This window comes from Salmo trutta, chromosome 5 (assembly GCF_901001165.1).
Source record: "Salmo trutta chromosome 5, fSalTru1.1, whole genome shotgun sequence".
In the NCBI taxonomy this organism is placed as follows: domain Eukaryota; kingdom Metazoa; phylum Chordata; class Actinopteri; order Salmoniformes; family Salmonidae; genus Salmo; species Salmo trutta.
Genome location: NC_042961.1, coordinates 49,049,009 through 49,062,797, shown reverse-complemented (window position 1 = coordinate 49,062,797; position 13,789 = coordinate 49,049,009). Strand labels below are relative to the sequence as shown.

The 13,789-nt window shown below is 43.0% G+C and overlaps 1 protein-coding gene across 5 annotated transcripts in view; it reads right to left on the bottom strand.

Annotated features, from left to right (window-relative positions):
- nlgn2a (neuroligin 2a) overlaps window positions 1-13,789 on the bottom strand; it is a 241,886-nt gene that overhangs the window by 153,955 nt on the left and 74,142 nt on the right. For 4 of the 5 annotated variants that reach the window (XM_029753988.1, XM_029753990.1, XM_029753991.1 and 1 more), the window contains exon 2: window positions 291-337. The exons of the other annotated variant lie outside the window; for it this stretch is intronic. The gene's annotated coding sequence lies outside the window, so the exon portion shown is untranslated. The remainder of the gene's footprint in view (window positions 1-290; window positions 338-13,789) is intronic. 5 annotated transcript variants of the gene reach the window in all.

Sequence of the window (13,789 nt, the reverse complement as noted above, 5' to 3'; positions counted from 1 at the left end):
CTTGAGTAAATCAATGATACAAGCTCCAGTAGGCTAAATCTTTTTTCAGTGTGGATTGTACTGTCCTGAATTGTATTATATGGACTGGAATTATGTACTATGTTCAAACCATGAAGCTGGGAGAGAATATGTGATGCTGGTGCAGGCCTAAAAAGTTATAATTATAGGCTCGCAAATTAAAATGTTTAAATATAATAGGGCTATTTTACATTTATACAATTAGTAGGAGTACGCATATATACCTTTCATAATATTTCCCCTAATGTTGTGCGATGTGCATATTAGCCTACCTCCTCTTTCTCTCTCTGTTGTTGCTTCAGTCCTTCCTCGCTTTCAACTGTTAAATGAAAAAAAGTGTTGCTGTCTTTATCTTCATCACTATAATGACATGCTTGAATAATATAGGACTAGAATAAGATGCAGACGGCTTTGACTTTCATCACAAACAGTGAATGGTTATGGGTCAGGATAAATAAAGTGCTATAGCCAACCGCCATCGCAAGTTCTCCCTCCTTTCAAACTTCTTTCTATTGGCTGCTGTATTTAATATTCAGCAAACAAGAGCTTGCATGCCTCTTCGAAGAGTATATTAGTATAAGAAATGCAACAACAAAAAAATCCAGCAAGCTATTCTAGTCTAACTTTTCCTGGGACTACAAGCTCTAAGGAGCGTTTTTTAAGGAGAGAGGACACTGGAGAGCAGGTGCGTAGAATGCAAGAGACAGAGGCTATAAGTTAGAAGCTTATGCATCATTCATTAGCTAAATTTAGGGCTCATACTGTATTTAATATATTACCTGACAGATGTAGGGTAGGACTCTATCTACTGTATATATATATATACACACTGACTATACCAAAAATATTAAGAACCCCTGCTGACCAGGTGAATCCAGGTGAAAGCTATGATCCCTTATTGATGTCACTTGTTAAATCCACTTCAATCAGTGTAGATGAAGACAGGTTAAAGAAGGATTTTTAAGTCTTGAGACAATTGAGACATGGATTGTGTATGTGTGTCAAGACAAAAGATTTAAGTGTCTTTGAACAGGGTACGGTAGTAGGTGCCAGGCGCACCGATTTGAGTGTGTCAAGAACTGCAACTCTACTGGGTTTTTCACGCTCAACAGTTTCCTGTGTGTGTCACGAATGGTCCACCACCCAAAGGACATCCAGCCAACTTGACACAACTGTGGGAAGCATTGGAGTCATCATGGGCCAGCATCCTTGTGGAATGCTTTCGACACCTTGTAGAGTCCATGCCCGACGAATGATGCTTTTCTGAGGGCAAAAGGGTGTGCAACTCAATATTAGGAAGGTGCTCCTAATGTTTTGAATACTCAGTGTATATTTAAGTGATAATGCCCGAGAAGCCGGTGTTTGGAGGATATATTGGCACAGGTTTTGTTAGGCCTGAGATGAAGTCGAGGGCCAACAAGCCGTGCCAATATATCCTCCAAACACCGGCTTAGAGGGCATTATCACTTTTATACAACGGGTTACCAACATATTCAAATAATGACTGGCATATTTTCATTAAAAACATAATTTTTATGAATTTATTCATACTATTTCATCCTTCCACAAGATATAGTCCCGACACAAATCTAGGGTTTCTACCCAAGCCGGCTGGTCATTTGTTCTATTGGTTCGGTTGCCAGAGACGTGACCCTGTCGTTTGTTCTAAATGTTCCCTTGATAGCCAACAACAGCTAACTTACAGTCACGTCAAACAGTGCAGCCAGAATAACAACAATAGCTGCATTTGCAATTGTTGAAGCTGTTTTCTAGTGACATTTATTTTGATACACCATAACAGTGAGCTAATGAGGCGTATTTTCACCTGGCATAGAAAATGTGTTCTCTTGTCAGGACACTGTTGTCCAGAGGAGCTAGCCAACAACACAGCTAACACAATCACTTCAAACTGAAGCTGGAAAGACATCAAACTAACTACAATTCATTTCGTTTCACCTTTTTCCAATTGACATTTCTTTACATATATCCATAAAAAACTATGCCAGCTGATTCATGATTTCAACTGGCTGAGAAATGCTTTTTATAGTGGAGATCAAGTTTATAAATTGCCTGGCTGGGCTGATGAGACATTGGAATGCACAGTCAGATGGAACAGAGTAAATAGGGATTTAAACGTCATAGATTTAGCTGGTGGTAATAGACACAGCTCTGCAGATTTTGTTGTGAGGATACAGAATCAATAGACCATTTGTTTTGGTATTGCCCTTGGATAGCCTGCTTCTGGTCTCAGGTTCACGAATGGCTGAAAATGCATAACATTAATCTAAAATTGACCATAGAAATAGCATTGTTGGGAGACCTGGAGAGACCTGGTAAGTCAATTACTAATACTCTTAGTAAAAGTAGTTATCTTCAACTCACTATCTGTGGATTCTGTTCAATTAGATAGATTCAAGTTGTATGTTAAACATCACAGCATAGTTGAAAGATATATGGTGCGTAGAAATCCGAAGAGGGTGGCCAGCAGAGATAGGTGGGATGGGCTGAAGGAAACTGAGAGTTGGGATGTGGAATTGGAGACAAGTGGGAGTGGAGTTGCTGGGCGGGGGATAGAATGACGGTCAAAGATAAAAGTAAAAAAATTAAGTAAAAATAAAACAAAACAAAAAGTATGTTTAAATGACGAAGGGGCAACGTTGTTACAGCTAATGCCCGGTTGCCTAAGGCTGATGCCGCGCAAGTGTTCGTACGCGTGTACACATGCATATACACACACTCTCATTCAAACGCACACCTGCACATACACGGACACACACTTGTAAATAGTGCCATACATGCACTCAAATGTATTCAGTTGGCCTTGCTGTTAGGATTTTTGTTATCCTTGATGGCTTTTGGTTTTGCATTGATGTTTTCTGTTTTCCTTTGTCTTTGTCTTTTTTCTCTTTTGTTCATTTTGTTGGTTGCTGGTGCATGGAGTGGGGGCTGGGGGAGGGGGGGTCTCAGATGGTTGAGGGTCAGCTCTCGGGGAAATGTGGGGGGGATCTTGGAGGGCTGGTGGCCTGGCGGTTGGGAGATTGGGCCGGTGGCTGGTTCGGGTACCCATTTTTGACCTTGTGGGAGATCTGTCGACGTGCCCTTGAGCTGGCCGTTGACCCTGGTTGCTTCTGTGGGTCGCTCTGGATGGGAGTCTGTTATATGACTGAATGTAATGTAAATGTTGAGCGGCTTCACTGAAAGTAGTTTGTATGTTTTAATATTCAATAAAAAATGTAATAAAAAAAATAACAAAATCAGCATTCAGGATTAGACCCACCCATTGTATAAATATACATACAGCACCAGTCAAAAGTTTGGATACACTTCCTCATTCAAGGGTTTTTCTTCATTTTTACTATTTTACTATTCTATATTGTAGAATAATAGTGAAGACATCAAAACTATGAAATAACATATGGAATCATGTAGTAACCAAAAAAAGTGTTAAATATATTTTTGATTCTTCAAAACATCCACCCTTTGCCTTGATGACAGGTTTGCAAACTCTTGGCATTCTCTCAACCAGCTTCACCTGGAATGCTTTTCCAACAGTCTTGAAGGAGTTCCCATATATGCTGAGCACTTGTTGGCTGCTTTTCCTTCACTCTGCGGTCCAACTCATCCCAAACCATCTCAATTGGGTTGAGGTCGGGTGATTGTGGATGCCAAGTCATCTGATGCAGTACTCCATCACTCTGCTTCTTGGTCAAATAGCCCTTACACAGCCTGGAGGTGTGTTGGGTCATTGCCCTGTTGAAAAACAAATGATAGCCCCACTAAGCCCAAACCAGATGGGATGGTGTATCTCTGCAGAATGCTGCGGTAGCCATGCTGGTTAAGTGTGCCTTGCATTCTAAATAAATCATTGACAGTGTCACCAGCAAAGCACCCCCACACCATCACACCTCTTCCTCCTGAGTGGTGCAGCAGTCTAAGGCACTGCATCTCAGTGCAAGAGGTGACACTACAGTCCCTGGTTGAATCATATCCAGCCGTGATTGGGAGTCCCATAGGGCGGCGCACAATTGGTCTGGGTTTGGCAGGGGCAGGCCATCATTGGAAATAAGAATTTGTTCTTAACTGACTTGCCAAGTTAAATAAAGGTTAAAAAAAAATATTATTATAATAAATTCCTCCATGCTTCAAGGTGGGAACCACACATGCGGAGATCATCTGTTCACCTACTCTCTCACGAAGACACTACGGTCCAAATGTTTGATTGGTACTGTATGTATATATAATTGTGATACAGTGAATTATAAGTGAAATAATCTATCTGCAAAGAATTGTTGGAAAAATGTCTTGTGACATTTTAAGTAGATGTCCTAACCGACTTGCCAAAACTATAGTTTGTTAACAAGAGATTTGTGGAGTGGTTGAAAAACGAGTTTTAATGACTCCAACCTAAGTGTACGTAAACTTCAGACTTCAACTGTATATATATATATATATATATATATATATATATATATATATATACTGCTCCAAAAAATAAAGGGAACACTTAAACAACACATCCTAGATCTGAATGAAAGAAATAATCTTGTTAAATACTTTTTTCTTTACATAGTTGAATGTGCTGACAACAAAATCACACAAAAATAATCAATGTAAATCCAATTTATCAACCCATGGAGGTATGGATTTGGAGTCACACTCAAAATTAAAGTGGAAAATCACACTACAGGCTGATCCAACTTTGATGTAACGTCCTTAAAACAAGTCAAAATGAGGCTCAGTAGTGTGTGTGGCCTCCACGTGCCTGTATGACCTCCCTACAACGCCTGCGCATGCTCCTGATGAGGTGGCAGACCTGGACTAAAGCATCCGCCAACTCCTGGACAGTCTGTGGTGCAACGTGGCGTTGGTGGATGGAGCGAGACATGATGTCCCAGATGTGCTCAATTGGATTCAGGTCTGGGGAACGGGCGGGCCAGTCTATAGCATCAATGCCTTCCTCTTGCAGGAACTGCTGACACACTCCAGCCACATGAGGTCTAGCATTGTCTTGCATTAGGAGGAACCCAGGGCCAACCGCACCAGCATATGGTCTCACAAGGGGTCTGAGGATCTCATCTCGGTACCTAATGGCAGTCAGGCTACCTCTGGCGAGCACATGGAGGGCTGTGCGGCCCCCCAAAGAAATGCCACCCCACACCATGACTGACCCACCGCCAAACCGGTCATGCTGGAGGATGTTGCAGGCAGCAGAACGTTCTCCACGGCGTCTCCAGACTCTGTCATGTCTGTCACATGTGCTCAGTGTGAATCTGCTTTCATCTGTGAAGAGCACAGGGCGCCAGTGGCGAATTTGCCAATCTTGGTGTTCTCTGGCAAATGCCAAACGTCCTGCACGGTGTTGGGCTGTAAGCACAACCCCCACCTGTGGACGTCGGGCCCTCATACCACCCGCATGGAGTCTGTTTCTGACCGTTTGAGCAGACACATGCACATTTGTGGCCTGCTGGAGGTCATTTTGCAGGGCTCTAAGAGTGCTTCTCCTGCTCCTCCTTGCACAAAGGCGGAGGTAGCGGTCCTGCTGCTGGGTTGTTGCCCTCCTACGGCCTCGTCCACGTCTCCTGATGTACTGGCCTGTCTCCTGGTAGCGCCTCCATGCTCTAGACACTACGCTGACAGACACAGCAAACCTTCTTGCCACAGCTCGCATTGATGTGCCATCCTGGATGGAGCTGCACTACCTGAGCCACTTGTGTGGGTTGTAGACTCCGTCTCATGCTACCGCTAGAGTGAAAGCACCGCCAGCATTCAAAAGTGACCAAAACATCAGCCAGGAAGCATAGGAACTGAGAAGTGGTCTGTGGTCCCCACCTGCAGAACCACTCCTTTATTGGGGATGTCTTGCTAATTGCCTATAATTTCCACCTGTTGTCTATTCCATTTGTACAACAGCATGTGAAATGTATTGTCAATCAGTGTTGCTTCCTAAGTGGACAGTTTGATTTCACAGAAGTGTGATTGACTTGGAGTTACATTGTGTTGTTTAAGTGTTCCCTTTATTTTTTTGAGCAGTGTATATATCTTGAACCAGATTATCTATTTTGGATACAATTTGATTGGAATCGATGTAGAGAGAGGAAGACTGCAAGAGAATGCTCACGATCACACTGATTTATTCTAGTTTTAAAACGGCAGCTGCAATTTTACAAAATCATCTAAGAAAAAAATAAGGTGAGCCCCGCAAACCAGGTGGGATTTGTGGAAATTAGACGCGCATTCATTCCTTATATTACTGTAGCATAGGCTATGCTGCAGCAAATGTAGCTGTAGGCTTACCTGTCACAGGAATAGTTACCATAATGAGATGATACATGCATTGTGAACTGAGCTCCATACTGAGATGCGCTGTCAGTCCCCACCCATGATTGATCATGCAGATAGCAGAGAGAAGGCCGTAGAGAAGCCAGATTTAGGCATATAATTTAACAGTTCCATTTCACATCATGCTGTTCATAAAAATAATGTATTATAATTTAGCCGTTTCTCGCAGTTGTTTAAATCTCGGTAACCCGGTTCCCGCTATTCAACCCTAATGCAGATGCACCACCAATGCGCAAAAAACAGCAGTCTTTTCTTTCTCTCTCGATTAAATTAAATGGACTTTATTTATCCCCACTAGGCAATTATTACTGGGCTTCCCAACGTCCAGAAAACACACAATAACACGATAGATCCATAACTAACAATATACTGTGTACCCTGTCTTTCTCTCTTCCTGTTTGATATCTAATAGCATGTGAATGAATATTCATCCCCTCCTCTAATCCAGTGGTTGTGTTGGAGCGCCATGTTGATTTAACTGCAGAGGCGAGATGGAGGACACAGCACAAATGAATAAATATGGGGATCAGTCAGGGTTTCCGTTAGGAAAATGTAGCGCCGGACAACGTGACCAGGATGATTTTAATTTACCTGCCATTTGAGAAATGTACCGGCCCATATGCGTTGGTGCGTAACCCATTAGTGCGTCCACCCACGGTGCTCAGAATGACATAAATCACATTTAGATTATGGTAATTCATTTTAACAGAACAAGCAACTCCTGTAATGAAGCAGCCAATAAAACTAAATGTTCAAACATTTGCCAAAATGCAATTTGCGGGAAAACTCCATTCTAAACAGCACACCTGATGAGAGTGGTTCCATATGTGACAGATATGAAAGAGGAGGAACTTAAAGACGCAACAACTAGGATGGGCTACTAATATGACTAGGATTGTGCCTTGGCTTCTGGACAACGAAAGTAAGTTGATATGAAAACTGGAGATAAATGGGATATGAGGAAGTCTTTCATAGGCGCCGTGTCGAATAGGCTAGGGAAGTAAATTGAAATAAATGTGCCAAAATTATATCATTATTCCTGTCTATTCTATACAGAAAGAAATTCAATAATTTAAAATACTTCACCAAAAGCATGATTTAGCCACAGAGTAATCGAAAATCATTAGCTGAGCTGTGGATTGTTTCAAATAACAAGCTTATAGGCCTATTTGGGTAGCCCGCAATTTGGGTAGAGCGCGCGGCAATAGACCTATCTGATTATTGAATTGCGGCTGTCAGTGAAAAGCAACTAAAATATATGTGAAGATAATGTGTCTTGAGTATAATTGAAAATGTTGAACCAAGAAGAAAGGGAGGGATGTGTGGCGAATATATAGGCGAGTCTCTCTCCAGAATGCATGAACTCAACTATCAAAAATGCCCTCAGCTGTCTCCCGCCAATTCTTGTGCGTTCGGTGTTTCATTGTGTGAATTGTTTGCCCTTTGATTGTTTATTTTGATCAATTCCCCATGACATACTGTATGTCACCAGTAGTAAACATATGTCATGGGGAATTGATAAAAAGAGCAGCTCAAGACAGATCGAAAGGGAGGCATGACAGGCTGAGTAGAGAGATGAATGCAATTGAAAGAACTTGAATTTATTATATTTTCAACTTTTTTTTATTTATCGGCTTTATGTATTTTGACTTAGTTGACAATGGAAGTTATAGGCCAGAGGCATTACTTAGGCCTACTGCTGCATTGGCCTATAGGCTATCTGAGTTCTATGCTCTCATTTCTTTAGCGGCCAATGGATCAGGGTGTTTCAATCTGTCCATATGGCAGAGGCTGGGGCTCTCGCATTAGTTGAATTTGAACATTTCGATATTCCCATTTTAATTCAGATGTTTGTGTTTAACCAAGTGACAATGATTTTGAAAAAACACTATTATTGAAATGAAACCGTTCCACGAAAATGCGCAAATGAAAATCATAACTTGCACGCAGGCTCTGAATGCTGTGCGCGTGTGGTGTTGGATAAATAAAATAGGCTACATGATCACTAATGAAAATACACACACGCCAATTTAATTCCACTATATTATGCAAATGACCTATAGACCAATAAGCATGACATTCAAATGTATTTACATCGACTGGTAGTTCCATCAATTAATTGGCTGGCAACAGTTTTATTTATCGACCAAAATCTGGCAATTGCAGGCTAACAGAAACCCTGGGATCAGTATATTTAGATTTAAGTAATTTAGCATATGCTCTTATCAAGAGCAATTCGGGTTAAGTGCCTTGCTTAAGGGCACATTGGCAGATTTTTCACCTAGTCGGCTTGGGGATTCAAACCAGCAACCTTTTGGTCACTGTCCATCTCCACTCCCTCTCTCGCTCTCTCTCCTCTCTGACGAATCAGGGGCCTTCGCCCCTCGGCTCCTTGGGAAAATAATGTGGCGTTGTGGCAATGGCTCCACCACTGAAGAGCAAACTAGTGAAGAGCGAGAGAGGAAGGAGAGGAGCACTGTACAGTGATTTCGGAAAGTATTCAGACCCCTTGACTTTTTCCACATTTTGTTACGTTACAGCCTTATTCTAAAATTGATTAAATCGTTTTCCCCCTCATCAATCTACACACAATATCCCACAAAGCTAAAACAGGTTTTTAGATTTTTTTGCTAATAGATATATTTTTTTTAAAGGGAATATCACATTTGCATACGTATTCAGACCTTTTACTCAGTACTTTGTTGAAGCACCTTTTGCAGCGATTACAGCCTAGAGTCTTCTTGGGTATGGCGCTACAAGCTTGGCACACCTGTATTTGGGGAGTTTCTCCCATTATTTTCAGCAGATCCTCTATAGCTCTGTCAGGATGGATGGGGAGCATCGCTGCACAGCTATTTTCAGGTCTCTCCAGAGATGTTCGATCAGGTTCAAGTCTGGCTGGGCCACTCAAAGACACTCAGAGACTTGTCCCGAAGCCACTCCTGCATTGTCTTGCCTGTGTGCTTAGGGTCGTTGTCCTGTTGGAAGGTGAACCTTTGCCCCAGCATGAGGTCCTGAGTGCTCTGGAGCAAGTTGTCATCAAGGATCTCTCTGTATTTTGCTCCGTTCATCTTTCCCTTGATCCTGACAAGTCTTCCAGTCCCTGCCTCTGAAAAACATCCCCACAGCATGATGCTGCCACCACCATGCTTCACCATAGGGATGGTGCCAGGTTTCCTCCAGACGTAACGCTTGGCATTCAGGCCAAAGATTTAATCATTGGTTTCATCAGATGAGAGAATCTTGATTCTCATGGTCTGAGAGTCTTTAGGTGCCTTTTGGCAAACTGGCTGTCATACTGTATGCCTTTTACTAAGGAGTGGCTTCCAGCTGGCCTGATTGGTGGAGTGCTGCAGAGATGGTTGTCCTTCTGGAAGGTTCTCCCATCTCCACAGATTAACTCTAGAGCTCAGTCAGAGTGACCATCAAGTTCTTGGTCACCTCCCTGACCAAGGCCCTTCTCCCCCGATTGCTCAGTTTGGCTGGGAGGCCAGCTCTAGGATGAGCCTTGGTGGTTCCAAACTTCTTCCATTTAAGTATGATGGAGGCCACTGTGTTCTTGGAGACCTTCAATGCTGCAGACATTTTTCGGTACCCTTCCCCGGATCTGTGCCTCAACACAATGCTGTCTCGGAGCTCTACGGACAATTCCTTTGACCTCATAGCTTGGTTTTTGCTCTGACATGCACTGTCAACTGTGGGACCTTATATAGACAGGTGTGTGCCTTTCCAAATCATGTCCAATCAATTGAATTTACCACAGGTGGACTCCAATCAAGTTGTGGAAACATCTCAAGGATGATCAATGGAACCAAAAAAAATTACAAATAAATAATGGAACCAGGATGCACCTGAGCTCAATTTCGAATCTCATAGCAAAGGGTCTGAATACTTATGTAAATAAGGTATTTCTGTTTTTTATTTGTACAACATTTGCAAAATATTCTTAAAATCTGTTTTCACTTTGTCATTATGGGGTATTGTGTGTAGATTGCTGAGGAATTGTTTTTATTTAATCCATTTTAGAATAAGGCTGTAACTTAACAAAATGTGGAAAAAGTCAAGGGTTCTGAATACTTTCCGTAGGCACTGTATACATTATATGGAGGATGTGAGTAGCAGCTTGCTTTGTACTGTACTCCTCAAGGGGTGGGTCACAGAATGTCAGGGAGCGAGTTTATTCCTAACACAGCTGTGTGGTAATGGCCCATCATTAATCACAGAGGTGTTTATGTATTTACATTACAACACGTCTTCAGTCATCCTCAAGCTTCTAGCTGTGCCTGGGCACTGCACGGCAGTGTGTGTGTGTGTGTGACAGCAATATGTATGGCGGCAGTTAGCCCCTTGGGCAGCATCCTACAAAAGTCCTGTATTTATTATGAGTGTACTGTGTGTGAGGTGTCAGTATGTGTATGTGCGTGTGAGTATGTGTGCGTGAATGTGTGTGTGTGTGTGCATGTATGTGTGTCTGTCTGTCTGTGTGTGTGTGACTGCGTGTGTGTGTTTGACTCGTTAAGTTCCCACATATGCACTGAGCGACGATGCAGTCAGAAAGTAGGTTATTCCGTTTTTTTCCTCCCTCATGAGGGTTTTTTTTCTCTCTCCATCTCCCTCTCTCTCTTTCACTCTCTCCCCCACTCATTTTCTCCTTCTCGCTTTATGTCTTTTTCTCTCTCTCTCCATTTCTTTCTCTTCCCCTGCCCCTCTTTTCCACACACAGCAGCCCTTGCCTCGCGCTTTAATGTTTGATAAGTGCTCCCAGCCCCTGCTGTAATTTGAGACAGGGCAGAGAGGGGAGTGCGACAATATACTCACTTCTTTATACGATGACGCAAATACAGATGCCGAGAGCAGGGGTGCAACTCACTGCACCACCATACAGCACAGAAAGGAAAGAAGAAGAGGCATCGCATCCCTCGTTCTCCCTCTCCACCATCCATCCAACCTCCTTCCATCTCTCTCTCCCCCTCGCGTACTAATACACTCGCTCTTTCCTTCCCTCCCTCTCTATCCCTATATCGCTCTCCCCTGTTATGGGAGCGGTTTCAAAGAGATGCTCGGTGCACATCCACCCCCCTCCCCCTTAAATCTCTAACGGCTGAGCCAGAGCCTCTGTTGCATTGTGGGGGAGGCGAGAGGCGAGGAACAACGACCCTCTCGTGATAGGAGATGAGACACACACACACATCTCTCTCTCTAGAGGCGGCTGGAGTCCAGTCCATGGCCTGGTAAGACATATAGGGAATGCTACTCAAGTCATACAGTATACTGTACATTAGACAGGTGTAGTTAGTACTATATCGCCATTCTGGAAAGGACAGAGGTTTTTTGACCACCAAACCCCAAAGAACAAACAGCTTGTGTATTTGCCCATCATTTCTACCACCACCTTTTTATCATGCCCATCTAACAATACCGATCTCACTGCAGGAGAGAGAGTCAGCTGTTTCCCATTCCTCTGCGTCCACTTCTCCGATGACTTGACATGGACCAATAACACAACCCTTCTTGTCAAGACGGCGTAACAGCGCGTCTACTTTCTAAGGCGGCTGAAGAAATCTGGCATGCCACCCCGGGTCCTCTCCAAATATTACCGCTGCACCATCGAGCGCGTCCTGACCGGCTGCATCAGGGCTTGGTACGAGAATTTCTCTGTCCACGATCCTCAAGGCCCTCCAGTGGGAGGTGAATAGGGCTGTTACGGTGACCTTATTACAGCCACACCGGTGGTCACGAGTCATGAAGGCAGTCAAATTCCATCTGACCGTTTAGTCACAGTAATTAGGCTTCTCCAAGCTCTGATGCTGCTGATGGTCATTAGTAGCCTACCACACGTGCTAACTGCCTGGTACTCAGCACTCTAATGTCCCTCTAATCATTCTGACATCAATGCAAATGTATTCGAAAATCTAATCAAACACTTCATGAGAGCCCATGAGCTCATGTTGCACAACATTTCTATAGGCTATGCAATTGCGGGAGAAAACAGAGTGATGGCCTCTATTAAAAAGAGGAGGATCCCATCAGCTTTCTATAGGCTAGGCCTACTATATTATCTCAACCTTCCTAATATTTAGCACATTACTTGTCTTTACAACAGGAGTATAGCCTACCTGGCTGGCATGAAAATGAACCACGGGAAAAGCGTCCTCCATTCGCTATTTATTTAGCCCAATGTTTGTATCACAACTAAAGTTACATAAATAAATCTAAATTAAGCATATAGGAGTAACTGTTTCTTTGTTAACCACTCAACACAGAATAGCCGCATGTGCGCTATCCCTAAAATCATTTGGAGAAAATATCCTTTCTATTTTATTCAGCTTTGATCAATTATATTCTTCATACTATAAAACACTATAAAATTATGCCACGGAATTCTGAGCAACTCTTGTCTGCTAAATGAGTGTAGCCCACAGCCATATGGCATAGCCAAATCGGGACCTAACATAAGGACATCTCAGAGTATGCTATTCTGTTCTTCTGAAATAGACTACATTTTCCTCCTATCATGTTTCTTTAGACCTGTCTAAAATAAATAATGGATTTATTGTGAAGGTGTAGGCTATATTACATAGATTTATTAGACTTTTTAAAATGTAGACGTTCTAAAGGTCTGCATCTGTGGCTTGTAGGTGTGTGGATGCCAGGAGATGCTAAATGTGTTTATTAACGGTCAATTACCATGAGACCGGCAGTTATTTGCTTGACAATCATCGGCTGACAAAATTATGTGACCGCCACAGCCCTAGTTGTGAAGACAGCCCACAACGTCACTGGGACCGTGCTCCCACCCATCCAGGACATCTACTCGAAACAAACAGTGTCTGAGGAAGGCATGCAGCATCCAAGACACCACTCATCCCAGCCACGAGCTGTTCTCTCCCTTACCGTTGGGCAGAGGGTATCGGAGCATGAGGTCTGACCACTGACCACCTGCACTGACACTCCACACCTTAGCACATATGCACTCACTCACTCACTCACTCACTCACTCACTCACTCACTCACTCACTCACTCACTCACTCACTCACTCACTCACTCACTCACTCACTCACTCACAGACAGACAGACAGACAGACAGACAGACAGACAGACAGACAGACAGACAGACAGACAGACAGACAGACAGACAGACAGACAGACAGACAGACAGACAGACAGACAGACAGACAGACAGACAGAGTTGAAGACGGAAGTTTACATGCACTTACGTTGGAGTCATTAAAACTCGTTTTTCAACCACTCCACAAATTTCTTGTTAACAAACTATAGTTTTGGCAAGTCGGTTAGGACATCTACTTTGTGCATGACACAAGTCATTTTCCCAACAATTGTTAACAGACAGATTATTTCACTTATAATTCACTGCATCACAATTCCAGTGGGTCAGAAGTTTACATACACTAAGTTGACTGTGCCTTTAAA